Consider the following 19,024-nt stretch of genomic DNA (forward strand, 5'->3'; position numbering starts at 1 on the left):
AAATACACACACCTGATATACATACAAACACCACTCCCACACAATCAATACTACATAAAACACACACCCACATCACCCACAAACCCCTACGACCAAAAAATCACGAACGAAGGCCAGAGAGAGAGCACAGAATAGACAACCCCATCACACAGAGGCACACAACACCATCACCCACACAACATCCACGCACAAAACACCACACACCACTACACTCACCACACTCATCACCACATACACCACCCCACACATCACCCACACCACCACATGTCACGCCAAAGACACCCCCGCTTCTCCGAGGAGGAGCTGAGGGTCATGGTGGAGGAAATCGTCCGGGTAGAGCCACAGCTATTTCTCTCACAGGTACAGCACACATCAATAGCCAGGAAGATGGAGTTATGGCGCAGAATAGTGGACAGGGTGAACGCCATGGGACAGCACCCAAGAAATAGGGAGGACATCAGGAAGAGGTGGAACGACCTACGGGGGAAGGTGCGTTCAACGGTCTCCAGGCACAACATTGCGGTACAGCGGACTGGTGGCGGACCCCCACCTCCTCCCCCACAACTAACATCATGGGAGGAGCAAGTCTTGACCATCTTGCATCCTGAGGGCCTCGGAGGAGTCGGTGGAGGATGGGACACTGGTAAGTCAAATCTTAACTATCATATTCCCCGCCCTACCTGCATGCTATCACACAACCCCACCCTCACACCCTCCCCTATCACTCCAAATCCTCACTAATCTACCCATAACACATACCACCCATCCCAACACCAAGCCCTGCATGACACAGCTAAGCATGGACACCCCTCACTAAAGCATGCCCACTGCACATACCCAGAACACCCCCCCAACCATCATCACACAAACCCACACACAGGAATGCTTGCACTGGGGTACACAAACACCCACCCATTGCACATCATTACACACACACATGCAATAATCATGCTCTTATGCCCCTGCAGGAACCCGAAGGACCGTCACCACACCAGGGGGTCCAGACAACACCACTCCACCCCCAGAAGAGGCCCACAGTGATGAGAGCAGCTCTGCCCTACTGGATCCTGAGGACCAGCCCGGACCATCGTGGGCCTGGGGACAGTCAGTTCCCCTTGCACAGGCACAGCCCAACACCGACCTTCCACCCTCTGGTAACACCAGCACAGCACCCACCCAGCGGGCCCAAACCTCCCTACCCAGGACAGGTCAATCAGCAGTGTGTCCACCACTACAGGGAACCCAGGATAACCCGCCACCCCAACAACAACAGGGACCTGGGGGCAGTGGTAGTGGGCACACGGTCCAGGGGACGGAGGCCCAGGAACACAGGGGAACTGGGAGGGCTGCTGTGCGACAGGGGGCAGACAGGCCAAGGGAACCCACTGTCCACGAGGCCCTATCCTCCATCATGGGAGCATACCACCACTCCCAGGAGATGATGGCGACAGTCCTGGACAAGTTGCAGGAGACCCTGCGCCTGCAGGATGAACTGTATTTGGAGTTCAGGGAGGAGCTCAGGATCGTCAGCTCCGCCCTGGGCACCATCGTAGGGGTGCTGAAGGACATACAGCAGACCTTGAGGGACACTGTGGCACTCCAAGGGGCCCCTGACACTAGCCAGGACGATGAACTGCCCACCACCTCTGCCGGCGCTAGTGGACAGAACGCCCCGCCACAGTACCAACACACCAGCACCCCACCTCCTGCAGACGGACAACCACCACGCAAGCGGTCCCTGAGATCCAGGAACAGGACAGAGCAAGATGGCAAGACCCCTGCCAGGAAATGAGACCACCCTGATTGTCCTCCCACTGTCCCACTTTGTTACCCTGTCCATACTTAAACTGCACCACCTCCACTTCCTATGCCCAGATGGGCAGTGCACCTGTGAGACTAATAGACTGGACTCTGCCATGGACATTCCTCCGCCATCACTCATCCTCATTTTAAAAACCCCTCACATTTCAGAAAACTTCAATAAACACCCTTGAAACACAAAACAATCGGGAGTCAGTCTGTGATTTAATAAATACGTATTATCAATGACACTGTCATAATGGGTTTACCATTGTAAGGCTAACATACCTATGTCACACATCACAAGCCCTTGAAGGATGCAAGCAGTTGACACGTAGGTTACCACACCTGTGAAACCGTAATGGAAGGGTACAACTCAGTTTCCAAATAGTGATTTAAACTGAGAAACAGGATAGAGGTAGACGTGTGAAAGTTAATGTAATGCTAAAAATGAAAATGTTCTCACCTGTGTCTCACTGGAAATATTGCTGTATGACTGACTCCCTGTTGTCGTTGTCTTCTTCCTCAGCTTCATCCTCATCACTGTCCACAGGCTCCACAGACTCCACAGCTGCTACAACACCGTCATCTGGATCATCCTCCTGCAGAAAAGGCACCTGGCGTCACAAAGCCAAATTATGGAGCATGGAGCAGGCGATGATGATGTTGCACACCTTCTTCGGTGAGTAGTATAGGGATCCACCTGTCATATGGAGGCACCTGAACCTGGCCTTCAGGAGGCCGAAGGTGCGTTCGATCACCCTCCTAGTCTGCCCATGGGCCTCATTGTACCGTTCCTCTGCCCTGGTCCTGGGATTCCTCACTGGGGTCAATAGCCAGGAAAGGTTTGGGCAACCAGAGAACCCCAATAGCCATACACGGTGCATGTGGAGTTGACCCATAATATCAGGGATGCTGCTATTCCGCAGGATGTAGGCGTCATGCACTGAGCCAGGGAACATAGCATTTACCTGCGAGATGTACTGGTCTGCCAAACAGACCATCTGGACATTCATTGAATGATAACTCTTCCTGTTCCTGGACACCTGTTCACTCCTGTGGGGGGGACCAGAGCTACATGGGTCCCATCAATGGCACCTATGAAGTTGGGGATATGTCCAAGTGCATAGAAGTCACCTTTCACTGTAGGCAAATCCTCCACCTGAGGAAAAATGATGTATCTCCTTACGTGTTTCAGCAGGGCAGACAACACTCTGGACAACACGTTGGAAAACATAGGCTGGGACATCCCTGATGCCATGGCCAACTGTTGTCTGAAAAGACCCACTTGCAAGGAAATGGAGCACTGACAGCACCTGCACGTCAGGGGGGATTCCAGTCGGATGGCGGATTGGTGACATCAGGTCTGGCACCAACTGGGTACATAGTTCCTGGATTGTGGCACGGTCAAACCGGTAGGTGACGATGACATGTCTCTCTTCCATTGTCGACAGGTCCACCAGCGGTCGGTACACCAGAGGATTCCGCCATCTTCTCATATGTCCCAGCTGACGGTGCCTACGAAGGACAACAGCGAAGAACCAGTCATTATTCCTCCAGGTATGTACCCACAGTTACACACAAGACTACACCACTCACAAAACCCTTCCTGTATGTGTGTTGAGTGTAGGCCTGGCTATGTGTGACGCAGTAGTAAATGAAGCCTTGTGGGCCCCTGAAATGGCGGCTGCCTGACCTCTAAACTGGGACAATGGGATTGTGGGGTAACTTCGCTGGCGTTGCACACCGTCGCTGTAGGTGGTCGTAGACCGCGGCGCAATGCTGCATTGGTTAACATTGGAACCTATGGGTCCCAGGAGCCAATGAACAGGTGCACCGGCGGTGATGATGCGCACCGCCGCGGATGTCACCGCCGCGGACGTGACCACCATTTTCTATCTGTTCAATCACTAGATACCTGACCTTCGACAGGAGAGGACCTACACTGCAAGTGCTGCTGTGACCTCGGTCTGGAAGCGACGATGGCTGATGCGTCTGGGGAAAGGGCCCCTGCCTTCACTGCACAGGAGTTGGAGAAACTGGTAGACGGGGTCCTCCCCCAGTACACGCTACTCTACGGTCCTCCAGACCAACAGGTTAGTACACAGGGAGCACGTTGTATGGGCTAGGCCTGGGTGGAGAGGGCTGGTTGGAAGAGGGAAGGGGGAAGAGTTCATAGAACAACAATGCATGGGAATGAATTGGCCACATGGCCAGAGTAGGGAGGGGGCCACTCACAACGACAGTGCAGTTGGTAATGACTGTTCCTCTTCCCTTGTGCATGTCATGTAGGTCAGTGCCCACCAGAAGAGGGACATTTGGCGTGCCATCGCCAAGGAGGTCCGGACCCTGGGGGCCCACCAGAGACGGGGCACCCACTGCCGTAAGAGATGGGAGGACATTCGCCGCTGCAGCAAGAAGATGGCGGAGGCTCAGCTGGGGATGGCCTCCCAACGTGGGAGGGGTGCCCGTCACACCATGACCCCCCTGATGTTCCGGATCCTGGCGGTGGCCTACCCGGAGCTGGATGGGCGCTTGAGGGCATCACAGCAGACACAAGGGGGTGAGTACAACCTCATTCTGCAGACTTTGTGTGCAGTTGAGGTGTCTGGGTGGGGTGGTGGGCTGTGGGTGTCCCTAGGCCAGGGCGAGTTAGGTAGGCAAGGCCCCTCCGTAATGTAGGCCATGTGGCACTCTACCCCACCTCAGCAGAGTGCCAAGTCGAGGTACAGTTGTCCCTGTGGCATACATGTGCGCAGATGTTCACCATTGCCATGTAGGCCATATCCCAGAAATTGCATGTGCAGAGGGCAGGAGCATGGCGTAATGCAGGGGGCTGCTGCGTCTGTCTTGTCCGCCAACGGTATTGGTAATCCATGCACTAAAACTCTCTTTCTTCTGTCTCCCCCCCTTTTTCTGCTCTCCCTGTCCTTTTTTACATCAGCATCAACAGGCGGAGGTACAGTGGCACCGGAGCATGAGGGAGCTGCATCCCACATGGCCATGGAGGGCCACACCACGGACTCTGAATGCACCAGTGGGACGGAGGGGAGCTTCACGTCGACCACCTGATCACCAAGCAGACACAGATTAGTTTGCCGATGGGGGCTCCCTTGTGATGGCGGCACAATCTGTACCCCCACCTCTACAGGTACAGCCGCCACCTCCCCTACCAGCCCCGCCCTCCCAGCAGCCCCTCAGCGTTCGCCCCATGCCCGCTCACCCAGGAGGGTGGGCATTACCTTCGCCCCAGGCACCTCAGGCCCTGCCCCAGTCACCCCTGCTGTCCTCAGTGAGGAGGCCATTGACCTCCTCAGGTCACTCACTGTTGGGCAGTCTACCATTGTGAATGCCATCCAGGGTGTAGAACAAGAGTTGCAACACAGTAATGCATTCCTGGAGGGCATTCATTCTGGTCAGGCTGTCCTTCAGCGAACCCTGCAATCTCTGGCCTCAGCACTGATGGAAGCCATTGTCCCTGTGTCTAGCCTCCCCCCTCCAACTTCCTCAACCCAGACCCAATCTCATGTACCCCAGCCCATCCCAAGCACACCTACAGACCAGCATGCACACAAGTCAACACACACAAGTAGCTCAAGCAAACATAGGCACCACACACACCACAGGCACTCACGCAAGCCTCACCCACGTACAGACACAGCAACATCCACTGCCTCCACTGTGTCCCCATCCTCCTCTTCTCCCTCCTCCCTCCCAGTGTCGTCTACACACACACCTGCATGCACCACATCTACAGGCACCATGAATCGCACAAGGACACCCAGCACCACAAGCAGTCACCTGCACTCACCACCTCCACTGCCATTTACAAGTCCCCTGTGTCCTCTCCCAGTGTGTCTGTGACGCCCCCTACCAAAGTACACAAACGCCGGCAATCACTCACCCAACATCCATCCACCTCACGACAACCTCCAGTACCTGCACCTGCACCCAAAACAACTAAAGTGACACCTCCGACAACCACCTCCTCTTCCTCTACTCCCAGACCCCCTCCAGCTACCCATCCCAGTGTTCGTCAGAAACTGTCCCTCTGTAAAGTTGACCTTTTTGCCCCCACCCCACCCCACCCCCTCCAATTCATCAGTCCCGTCGTAGCGCCTCAGCCAAAAAGCCTCCAATACCAGTGGTGCCTGTTCAAGGTTTGTGGAGTGCACCGGCCACCAGGGCAGGCAGTAGGACCCAGAGCCAAGGCACTGGCAGCCCACCCCCTGTAAAGGCTCTAAAATTGGAGAGTGGACGACGGGACCGTGTTAAGACTCCTGGTGGGAAAACAACTGACATGGGTTCCAAGGGGATTGGGAGTCAGCTGTGACTCCACCAAAGGTGGGGAAGGGCCAGAGGAAGTCTGCCCAGCCTGTTGTGAGTGTCACGGCGGAGAAGTGCTCCATCATTTCCGGCGGTCGACACACAACCGCCAGCACCGTCATCACTGGTCCTGAGACCACCGCCAGAGTCACAGCCCAGGAGGGCCCATGTATCGTCACTGGTCAGGAGACCACCGCCGGAGTCACAGGAGGGCACAAGTATCATCACTGGTCAGGAGACCACCGCCGGAGTCACAGCCCAGGAGGGCACAAGTATCGTCACTGGCCAGGAGACCACCGCCGGAGTCACAGCAAGTATCGTCACTGGTCAGGAGACCACCGCCAGAGTCACAGCCCAGGACGACCCAAGTATCGTCACTGGTCAGGATACCACCGCCGGAGTCACAGCCCAGGAGGGCACAAGTATCGTCACTGGTCAGGAGACCACCGCCGGAGTCACAGCCCAGGAGGGCACAAGTATCGTCACTGGTCAGGAGACCACCGCCAGAGTCACAGCCCAGGAGGGCCCAAGTATCGTCACTGGTCAGGAGTCCACCACCAGAGTCACAGCCCAGGAGGGCCCAAGTATTGTCACTGGTCAGGAGACCACCGCCAGAGTCACAGCCCAGGAGGGCCCAAGTATTGTCACTGGTCCAGAGACCACCGCCGGAGTCAGTGCCCTGGAGGGCCCCGGCTGCCACAGCCCCGCTGGGCAATGATGGAACGTCATGCCACACACCAATGCCCAGTGTAGAGAACGTCATGCCACACACCAATGCCCAGTGTAGAGAACGTCATGCCACACACCAATGTCCGTATCAGAACCGCCATGTCAAAGCACCGCTGAACAGGGCAAAGACCGCCATGTCAAAGCACCGCTGAACAGGGCAAAGACCGCCATGTCAAAGCACCACTGAACAGGGCAAAGACCGCCATGGCAAAGCACAGCTGAACAGTCCGGAACTGCCATGTCAAAGCACCGCTGAACAGGGCAAAGACCGCCATGTCAAAGCACCGCTGAACAGGGCAAAGACCGCCATGGCAAAGCACCGCTGAACAGGGCAAAGACCGCCATGTCACAGCACCGCTGAACAGGGCAAAGACCGCCATGGCAAAGCACCGGTGAACAGGGCAAAGACCGCCATGGCAAAGCACCGCTGAACAGTCCGGAACCGCCATGTCAAAGCACCGCTGAACACTGCAAAGACCGCCATGTCAAAGCACCGCTGAACAGGGCAAAGACCGCCATGTCAAAGCACCGCTGAACAGGGCAAAGACCGCCATGGCAAAGCACCGCTGAACAGGGCAAAGACCGCCATGGCAAAGCACCACTGAACAGTCGGGGACCGCCATGTCAAAGCACCCCTGAACAGGGCAAAGACCGCCATTGCAAAGCACCGCTGAACAGTCCGGAACCGCCATGGCAAAGCACCGCTGAACAGGGCAAAGACCGCCATGGCAAAGCACCGCTGAACAGTCCGGAACCGCCATGGCAAAGCACCGCTGAACAGGGCAAAGACCGCCATGGCAAAGCACCGCTGAACAGTCCGGAACCGCCATGTCAAAGCACCACTGAACAGGGCAAGCACCGGGTAGGAATGAATGGCCATCCACATCAGGCATCCTTATTCCACGTGCAGCTGGGACAGTGACAGGACAGGAACTTTCACAGGGAGACTCATCCAGTCTGGGCACCAGTCCCCCCCAGTACCAGTAGAGACCTGCATCTACTTGAGAGACTGTGGCTTTGCACTCCCCAGGATGGTAGAGTGGGCAACCATCCACTGTAGAGACTTCAGAGACTGTGGCTTTGCACTCCCCAGGATGGCACAGTGGGCAACCAACCCACTGTAGAGAGTTGAGAGACTGTGGCTTTGCATTCCCCAGGATGGTAGAGTGGGCAACCCACCCACTGTAGAAACTTGAGAGACTGTGGCTTTGCACTCCCCAGGATGGCACAGTGGGCAACCCACCCACTGTAGAGACTTGAGACACTGTGGCTTTGCACTCCCCAGGATGGTAGAGTGGGCAACCCATCCACTGTAGAGTCTTGAGAGACTGTGGCTTTGCACTCCCCAGGATGGTACAGTGGGCAAGCCACCCACTGTAGAGACTTGAGGGACTGTGGCTTTGCACTCCCCAGGATACATCAATGGGCATGGAGCCCCGTCGTGGATCTGGCTTTGCAGTCATCCGGCTGAGGTGCCCCCCCTTCCCTTCCCACTGAGGTGCCTGTAGTATTTCTATCTGATGCCCCGGCAGTGTTCTCTCCGATTGTGGTCAGGTATCCTTTGTGGGCCTCGCCCATGCATTTTTGGACTGTTGGTGCACGGACTTTGTTATTTACATATCTGCACTACTTCTCGTATTGTAAATAATTATGACTGATTTTCAAATATATATCTGTATATTTTTGTATGACATGTATATTGCCACATTACAATGTTTGACCGAATTTCGCATTGTCTTTTCATTCTTCCGGGGGGATTGTGGGTTGTTACTGTGATTTTTGTGAATGCATTGCTGTGTATGTTGTAATATGCGAGGGTGGGGGTGTTTGGTGGGTGTCCCCGTAACTTTTGCCTCCCCGCTCCCCCGTGTCGTAGGTGCAGTACTCACCGTTGTCTTCGGCGCCTACGTAGCTGTTGGTCGTAGAGGAGCAGAAACACAAGGGCAGGGAGTATTTGAAGTTCCGGCTCCATGGAGTCCTCGTTCCTCGTGGGATGTGTTCAGGTGAGCGTTTTCCCATAGCAAAAGCTGTTTCTGCCGTGTTTTTATCCACGGAGAATCCGCCCCGGAAAAGGTGGCGGAATGGCGGGTTGTAATACTGTGGGCGGTACATTGTATTCCGCCTGTCTGTTGGCGGTGACCGCCGCGCTGCTTGTTTGCACCGCCGTGGCGGGCGGTGTGTTAAAGTGGCTGTCTTTGTTGACAGTTTCCGCCAGGGTCATAATTCCCTTTTTTTGTCCGCCGGCCTGTTTGCGGTATTTCCGCAGCTTTAACACCGTCCGCCAGGGTTGTAATGGCCCCCCAAATTTGGAACTAATGCTTTAGAGTGAATAATCTTTGATTCTTTCATCATTTCTCAACCCCCTTGATGTACCAAATCAGTGTCCCTTTTTTGCAGTGCATAGATGCATACTAGTATTACACAGTGTGAAACTGCTTATAGCTTTATGATCTACATAAATTAAAGTCACAGAGAATGCTATCTCACTCATATCAATAATTCACAATTGTGACAGGAGGACAGAGGAGTTTGCACTTCAGTGGCTTCCTAAATAATCAGCAAAAGCGAGGGCTAACAAGTATAATTAAGTAGCGCCGAGCACCTGCCTAGCTTAAACTGGTAAACTAAACATAACTTACCTCTGAGTGTGAGCAGCATGCATTTCAGAAACAAAGTTAGCATTGTAGAGCACAAATAAAACAAATAATATAATTAATACTCACCAAACCCCATAATCTTGACAGCTAGCAGGTCGAGCAGGTCCTGCTCATGGTCAAGGACATCTGCCCAGTGGTGTATCAGCTCCTGGGTGGTGGGCTGGACCTGGCTGCTGTGCCACACACACCAGCACATCCTCCCCCAACACAGATGGCACTCCCACATGGGGGACACACTGCCAGGCTTGCCACCTGCTGCCAACATGGAGGGGATGTGGCGCTGTACAGAAAAAAACAGTGCTGCCGCCTCCTCCTCACAAAAGATGGGCTGGTGCTTCACACCTTGGTGGTGCCACAGGGTAGGTCATTGCTGCTGCTAGCTGCTTTGGGGGCCTGGCACCTCCACTCCCTTGTTTGCTGATGCCACATTGCTCTGCCTTGGTGCTGGGTGGGGTGGGGGTAAAGAAAACAAAAAAACACAGAAGGAAGGAAGGAAGACATCAGGCAGTAAAGGGAAAATAAACAAAAATACAAAAAACATGACAAACATATAAAACCTATAAAAAACTTAAAATACACAGACACAACAAAACAACATAATAAAAATTGAGGGGTAGATTACTTAGAATGGCGGAGGATTGAAAAGGGACAGAAGTATTCACAAAACAGGCACAGCACCATGAACAGGCTGAAAAACAAGATGGCTGCACCCAAGCGAACTGCGTGGTGCCATTCACAGGTGATTTTGAATGCAAGAACATACTTCGCATTGGGTTTGATGTAAAACGCAACACGAATGGGCATGAATTCCTCATAATGCAGAGAAAAACCAGCACTCTAGCATAAGAAACATGGGGGGAGTTTTAAGAAAAGTGGTGCTGCACCTAGTGCATCACCACTTTCCATGCTCCCCTCAGGGGCCCCCTACTGCCACCATGTGTGGGCTGTATTTAAAATACGGTGCACCATGGTGCAGGGTAGGGGGCAATAGTGTATTTCTTTTTCATGCTATTCATGTCCTCTGCAAGAGTAGCACCAAAATGTTGGCGCTACTCCTGTAGATTACATAGGGGCCCATTTTAAATAATGTTATGCCCACTTTTAAAGCCTGCTGTGAGCCAACTGGATGGGATCAAGCCGCCTCAAGCTAAATACAGACAAAACAGAGACCCTCATCCTCGGCAGCAACCCCTCTGCTTGGAACGACTCCTGGTGGCCTACCTCTGTGGAGCCGCGCCCACTCCCACCACCAAAGTACAGAAACTGGGAATCATCCTGGACTCAGCACTTAGCATGACGCAGCAGGTCAACACAGTCTCCTCTTCCTGTTACAACACCCTCCGCATGCTCCGCAAGATCTTCAAGTGGATTCCCGTAGAAACCAGAAAGACAGTCACCCATGCCCTAGTCAGCAGCCGACTAGACTTCGGCAAAGCACTCTATGCAGGAACCACGGCCAAACTACAAAAGAAAATGCAACGTATCCAAAACTCCTCCGCCCGACTCATCCTCAACGTCCCATGCCGCAACCACATCTCTGCCCACCTCAGAGACCTACACTGGCTACCCCTATCGAAGAGGATTACCTTCAAACTACTCACCCACACACACAAAGCCCTCCACAACACAGGTCGGGCCTACCTCAACGACAGACTCACCTTCCACACCCCCGTCCGCCAGCTCTGCTCTCGCCTCCTTCCCCCGCATGTGCTGCCCCACCGCCAGAGGAAGATCCTTCTCTCACCTCTCCGCCAAGACCTGGAACTCCCTACCACTCCACCTACGCCAGACCCAGGACCTTCTGTCTTTCAGGAAATGCCTCATGACATGGCTATTCAACCAGTAGCTCCCCCACATCCCCCCCCAGTGCCTTGAGACCCTGACGGGTAAGTAGCGCGCTTTATAAATTATGTGATTGATTGATTGACTGAGCAGGCATTAAAAGTGCTGAAAAAATGGTGCAAAGAAATCGCTTAGATTTCCTTGTGCCTCCTTTTCGTTCCCCTTGCATACATTATTCCAGGCACAGGCATAATGTGGAGTAAGGGTTTACAAAGCGGTGCAATACATGCATTGTGCCACTCTGTAAATATGGCACGGGGAAAATGCCACTTTAGAGCCGCCTTAGCGTAAAACAAATTACGCTATGATGGCGCTAAGGTGGTGCTAGGGGCTGTTAAATCTGCCCATGTTATTTGTTCAATCCAGCAGCCTCTATTCAGAACGACTTTCAGCTAATCTTTAGCCTTTGTCAACTGCAGAGAACGCTGTATAAAAATCTACTTGGCACCTCTGTCCATTAACCAAAATGGCAAAATGGTAAAAATTCTACTGACTGTCCAGGTATCACTATCTTTTGAACCCCTTCATGACCACCCCAAGCACGTTTTCAGTGCAAACCTCTTGAAAAACACTGATGAGATTCACACAAAATAATGAAAAGCATGCTTTCTGAAAATCAGTTTTTACTTTTGGCAAATCTGGTGTAACTAATTTCAGCTTTTTAATCAGTAACACTTCCCAAAATTAAGATGGGGAAACAACATACTGGGACCCTTCATTTTATTATCCCTTTGTTGGTGGGGTACCAGGAAGCTGAAGTGGATGATTTATTTTTTGAAAATATATTTTTTCAATCCTATCCCTGTCTTTAGGCTGGAAGGAGATTGTGTTGGGAATCCCCCTTTCTGCAGGGTTTCACTGTCTTTTTGCTTCTGACCTCCTGTTTTTGATCCTGTGCTGGCTTTTGTTTTTGCTGGTTTTAGGACTCTGGACACTTCACTACTGCTGACCATTGCTAAATTGCAATTGCTCTCTATCTAAATTCTATTGGTGATTGGTTATCCATGATTAGCGTTTTTGATTTACTAGTAAGTCCCTAGTATAGTGCACAGTGTGTGGCTAGGCCCTGTAAATTGCATGCTGCTAGTGGTCCTGCAGCACTGATTGTGCCACCCACATGAGCAGCCCTGTAAACATGTCTCAGACCTGCCACTGCAGTGTCTGTGCAGTTTTAAATGCCTTTTCTACCCAGCAAGGGCACCCACTTGCCAGGCCCAAACCTTCCCTTTCATTACATTTAAGTCACCCCTTAGGCAGCCCCACTGTATTTAAAAGGTAGGGCATGCACTGGTGTGTTTTACATGTACTAATACTGAAATACTGCTAAATTTGTTTTTCACTATTGCAAGGATTATCTCTCCCATAGGGTAATATGGGGATTGCCTTGAAATATCTTTTCAGTGGAATTTCCCTATGGGAGCAGATAGAGATATGGAGTTTGGGATTCCTGAACTCACATTTTAAAAATAAATCTTTTGGTTAAATGGGTTTTTAAATTGTAAGTTTGAAAATGCCTCTTTTGAAAGTAGGCATTGTTTTACTTAGCCATTCTGTTCATCTGCCTGGCTGTAGAATACATGTCTGGGTCAGGATGGCAGTTGGGCTGTTTGTGAATTCACACAATGGGAGCTGAAGCGTTCCTTGCATATCCTGATGGGTCTTCATAGGCTAGAGTGGTGGGAGGAGCTGACACTTGCACATAAATAGGGCTGTGCCTGTCCTCACACAAAGCAGTCTCCACCCCCAAGGAGTGTGTCTGGGGCCTGGGCAAGAAAGGCAGGGTCTTGTGTACTACAAAGACTTTCCTTTGAAGTTTGCCTACTTCAAAGGCAGAGATGAGTATAAGTACTGGACTTCTAAGACCACTACTTTAGAATCCTTCTGAACTTCGGGCATTCTGCCAGGAAGAAGAGCTAGATGCTGTCACTCTTCATGTTGCTTTGCTGTGCTGACCTGCTGCTCTTGTCATGGAAGTGAAAAGACTGGACTGTGCTTTCTACTTCCTGCTTCCAAAGGTTCTCCAAGGGCTTGAACTGAGCTTGTCTCATGTTAGAAGAATCAAGGACATCAAAGATATCATCTGCCAGTATGTGGGATATCTCGCTAGATGTCCCAACTTACCAAGTGGTGCCAAATCCAGTCCCTGTGCCCTTGGGATTGAGTACTGGTGCAACCAAGAAGAAGCTGAGTACATCGACTCCAGAGGGACTTCAGAACCGATGCAGCTGTCCGACTCAATGCTGCTGCCTGAACGCAGCCATGGTCCCTGCTGAGTGCAACGAACATGACCGACGCCACATGCCTGACGCAGCACCTCTGAAATCCAGCCACAGCATGAGCCCAGAGTGACGTGTCACAGATGTCCTTGACACCCGACTCCGCTGCAGCCCCTGTGGCCCCTGTGGTATGTTAACAACACTGAAAAGTTGATGTCTCGTGTCTTGACCTCCTGGATTCACCTACGACACCTGATCGTAAGTAACCGACGCTTCACTACCGATGCCGCATCAAGTCCACTGCAACTGCAAGGAGCCAATCCCTTACCTCCCCTGCCTCACTGTAATAAACTGATGCCTCACCTCAGTGGTAACAAAAAGGAACCGATGCCGCATCAGCTCCAGTGGCGGCTCACCTCCTCTATTCCATGCAACACCTTTATATGCTCATTGTTTTCAAAGGTGCTATGCCTGTGGTCAGTGCGACTCCATGACTGGCCTGTACTCCCTCGCGAGTGGCATCACACTGTTGGGAATGACTCTGTCACGATGTCGTGATAGCCCCAGTTGGAGCAATTGTGTTTCTCAGTGCTTTTCTGAGATTTCTTCTTTTAAAATGTGTATCTTTGCTTGTGTATGTTAGATTTTTGTCATTTTGGTCCTGATTAATTCAGATAAATATTGGCTATTTTGTTTAAATTTGGGTGGAGTACGTTTGTGGTGTTTTCACTGTGTTACTCTGTGTGTTACTCATTGCCTTTGAGATAAGCCTGACTGCTTGTGCCAAGCTACCAAGGTGGGAAGCAGGGGTTATCTTAGCTGTGCGACAGCCTTACCCTGACTAGAGTGAGGATCCCCACTTCGACAGAGTGCAAAACCACTGCCAACTAAAGACCCCATTTCTAACAATATAGAACAAACTTTTCCCTTACACAAAGCATGTTTTGCTTTGTTAATAACTTTGGCGCTGTTTGAAATTTTCAAAACTAGTGTACCAGTTACTTCAGCTGCTGCCAGGAAAGATTCAGGGTGATTTGTCAAGTGGGGTCTGAGAAAAAGGGGCCTCAAAACCAGTACTTACTGAGGGCCATTTTTCTTGAACCACATTTGACAAATCGTAGTTTGTCCGAAAGTGCTGAGTCACGAACAAACATGGCCTAGGGTTGGCAATAGTTTTGCTGCCATGACTTTTAAAAGAGGGTCAAGCATTGAGACTTTCAAATTCTTGCATAAGGTACTAAAAGCAGCAATCAAGGCATTGCACTTAGCTGTGATGGCTTGGAGCTTTTGCATACCCTGCCCCTTGTTGTCCAGCAACACCCCTAAGTACTTATATTATTTTGCTCTTTCTAGGCCGTTGACTCCAAGGTACCAAGTGCCATTTTTCTTGCATGCCCTGCCAAACAGCATCACCTTAGTTTTATTAATTTTGTGTAGCATGCAAATGAGTATTTATCACTCTCTATAGACATACTTTGTTAAGCTGCACAAGACCATGTCATCCGCATTTAGCAGATGGTTCAGTGCCAGATTGCCAAGACGTGGAGCATGGCTGTTGGTTTCATCAAGGGCTGGTGAAAGGTAGGCCATGGAAAGGTTAAAAAAACATGGGGCAGCATGCACCCCTGCTTAAATCCTTGTTGAGTGTAGATTTTTCTGGACAGGAGATTGCCATCTCTAATTTATTGTGCACCCAGGTTTGTGTTTAAAGGGTCTCTATGGCTCTAAGGAGGTGTGTGGGAATGTTCCAAGCTCTCAGCTTCCTTCAGAGTTTTGTTCAATTTACACAGTCAAAACCTGACTTATAATCAACAAAGCACAGGTAAGCTAGGTGGCTATGTTTCCCCAGTTGGTCTAGGATAGTCGAGGAAGCATCATGAACAGCACCCACTCCGGAGCTCCCACGGACCGTTTCCCGCACCACATATACGTCAGAGCCAGCACATCCATCTCCCGAGCTCCGGAATACAATAAACCGCTCCATCAATATCAATAACCTTCCCCAAGGACTGGAAACATGCCGAAGTATGCTCCCTCCTGAAGAAACCCTCTGCCGAACTTCTGGACCATCTCGCTGCTACCCTACCTGGCCAAAGTACTGAAGAAAGCCATCAACACATAACTACGAAATTTCATCGAGGTCAACAACTCTCTGGACAGCTCCCAGTTGGGTCCTGCAGCAACTACAGCACAGAGGCAGCTCTTCTTGCAGCCACCAATGACATCCGATCACTTCTAGACTGTAGCGACACTGCAGCACTGATGCTCCTCGACCGCTCAGCGGCCTTCGACACGGTCTCCCACAGCACTCTGCACCAGACTCCACGACGTAGGAATCTGTGGAACCACCCTGAAATGGATCCACTCCTTCCTCTCCAGAAGGACTCAGAGGGTTAGACTCCCTCCCTACACATCTAAACCCACAGGAATCAGCTGTGGAGTTCCTCAAAATCCTCTCTGAGTCCAACTCTTTTCACCATATACATGACCCCACTCACAGCCATCGTCAGAAGCTACAAAATGAACATTTTGTCACATACAGATGACACACAACTCATCATTTCCCTCACCAAAGACTCAGACATGGGCAAAAGGAATTTCCACATGAGAATCGAAGCTGTTGCCACCTGGATGAGAGAAAGCTGCCTCAAGCTCAACTCTGACAAGACTGAGATCATCATCTTCTCATCGCCACCTCAGCATGGGATGACTCCTGGTGGCCCACGTCTATCAGCACCTCACCTTCATTGACTGAGCACGCTCGCAACCTAGGCATCATCCTTGACTCCTGCCTATCTATGACCCAATAGGAAAACTCAGTCACTCTGGAATTTTTTTTAATGGATCCCAGCAGAATGCCACAGGACAATCACCCACACCTTAGTCACAAGCAAGCTTGACTACAGCAACACTCTCTATGCCGGCACCATGACAAGAAACATCAAAAAGCTGCAACTCATCCAGAACACCACCGTCAGACTCATTCTTAACCTCCCATGCCAAGAACATATCTCCCAGCACCTGAGGACCCTCCACTGGCTCCTGATTGAAAAACAAATTACCTTCAAGCTACTCACTCACACTTACAAAGCCATACACAATGTCATACCGGTATACTTGAATCACAACGACTCCTTCCACACCCCGCCAGATCCCTCCGCTGCGCTCACCTGGCTCAGGCCATTATCTCACGCATTCGAAAAACCACTGCTGGAGGACGATCCTTCACCTACATCGCAGAAAAGAGCTGGAGGAACCTGCCCCTAGACCTCAGACAAAGCCCATCGCTCACCATATTCAGGAAGAACCTCAAGATGTGGCTCTTTGGATGAGGCTCCACCCCATCCCCCCAGCGCCTTGAAACCCTCATGGGTGAGTAGCCGTGCTTTACAAAAACTGATTGAATGATTGAGGATGAGGGACAATGCCAGGATGTTAATACTGCATCTGAGCCTTTACTGAAGCCAGATTGTGTAGTTTGGAATAGTCTGTTTGTGTCTACCCAGGCAGACAGGTCGCCCAGAACGAGAGATGCAATGTATTGTGATTCATTGTCCAAAACTGTGATAAGATGAAAGCTTTCTGGAGAGGTTTTGTATCCAACTTTGTGAACTGGGGCAATAACAGCGCCTCACCATGAGTCTGGTCTGGAACCCGTATGGACTGCGTAGGAAAAAGGGGAGGACAACTTCTCTGTCCAGTATACTGGATCTTGCTTGTGAATGGCCTGGGGGATTCCATTTTGCCCAGGGGCTCTGTCTGTCCTGCTGTTAATGATAACATTTTTAATGTCTTGAATTGACACTTGAACCCATCTGGATAGAGAAGGAACAGTGGATCTCTGTAGGAAAGTCCTCCTTTTTTGCCTGATCATCCCCACACTTTTTGGATAGGTACTGGTGGTTACTGACTCTTGGCTGTGCCCTGGGTACTGCTTACCAGTCCCAGGGCCAGTGCTCTGTGTAAAATGGATATGCAAATTAGGCTAATTATAATTGGCTAAGTTAACCTACCTATAAGTCCCTAGTATATGGTAGGGCATGTAGGTTAAGGGACCACAGCATAGGTGGTGCACACCTAGGTGCACTGCTGAAGTGCCCAGTGTCATTTTAAAAGCAAGCCTGCCTTGCTGGCTGTTTTTAAATTAAAGTTATATGCAAATTAGACTTTGGAATTAAAAGTACTTCCAAAGTCTTAAACTACCTTAGTTTTACATATAAGTCACCCCTAAGGTGTGCCCTATGTGCCCCTAGGGCTGGGTGCCATGTAACTATAAGCAGGGACTTTATAAAAATAGATTTATAAGCCCTGGTGAGGTAAAAACAGCCAAATTCGTTTTCCCCTCATTGAAGTAAATGGCCTTCATAGGCTAGAATGGGGAGACTTTATTTTAAATTTTAAAGTCTCCTTAAATGTTGCATACCAAGAATTTGGTATCAAATTAATTGTTGTAATAAATCCCACAACTTCCAGTTGTTGGATTTAATATAACTTGTTCAGGTAAAAAGTTTAGACTTTACCTAAAAAGTTGCCAATTTCAGCTCTGCATTGTTTTTGCTGCTGTGCTCTGATTGGCCAGCCTGCAGCAGCTTTTGCCGAGCTGCGTTGATGAGGTGTGAAGTGACCTGGCTTCACACAAAGGAATGTGCTTGGGGGAGAGAATCTCCCCTCAGCAGATGGTGAGGCAGGAAGGGGGAGGGCTGCCAAACTGGTCTTCAAAGGCAGAGAAGGACATCTGGAGCACCCAGCAACACCCCCACATCCTGCAACCCCAGACAACTAGGTGCCCCCTTGATTAGATTAGGAGAGGGCAGGAGAGGGGTGTGTTTATGATTTTTAGCCACACCAGTGGGTGAGCTCAGCCAGATGTAACCTCCAAAAATCAGATTCAGCTATGTTGGATTTTTAGAGACTGTTGCCTTTTGGGATGGATTTTTGCCACACTTCCCAGGAAGTGGTCATCACAGGGGGACGACCCTGTACCTGGTTGGAGGACCAGGACCCCCCTGCTTTTCACCCAGGAGCAAGGATAAAACTGGCAGACCTGCCCCCACACCTCAGATCCCCTCCAGAATTCAACAAGAAAAGAACTAAAGAAGAAGAAGGACTGCCCTGCTGGACCCCTGGCCTGCACCTGGAACCTGCACTCAGAAGGACTGCACCAGCTGCACACTTGGGCTTCACAACAAGAAGGACTTTGCCTGGCTTCAACTGGTTCAAGGAGGGACTCCCTGTTTGCTACAGGTGAAAAATTGCTATCCAGAGTCCCCCTGCACCAACTCCTGAAAAGTGACCAGCTGACCACTGTCCAGTGGCCAAAAAGGAGTTTGCGCCAGGTGCATTCTGGGAGTTGAAGTCCGCACCCCCCAAGGACCATCACAGAACTTCTGGACCCTTGGGGTGAGCTGTGGACCTCAAAAGAACCTTAAAAGAACATCTGGGTGAAGCCCCAGA

This window comes from Pleurodeles waltl, chromosome 9 (genome assembly GCF_031143425.1).
Source record: "Pleurodeles waltl isolate 20211129_DDA chromosome 9, aPleWal1.hap1.20221129, whole genome shotgun sequence".
Classification (NCBI taxonomy): Eukaryota; Metazoa; Chordata; class Amphibia; order Caudata; family Salamandridae; genus Pleurodeles; species Pleurodeles waltl.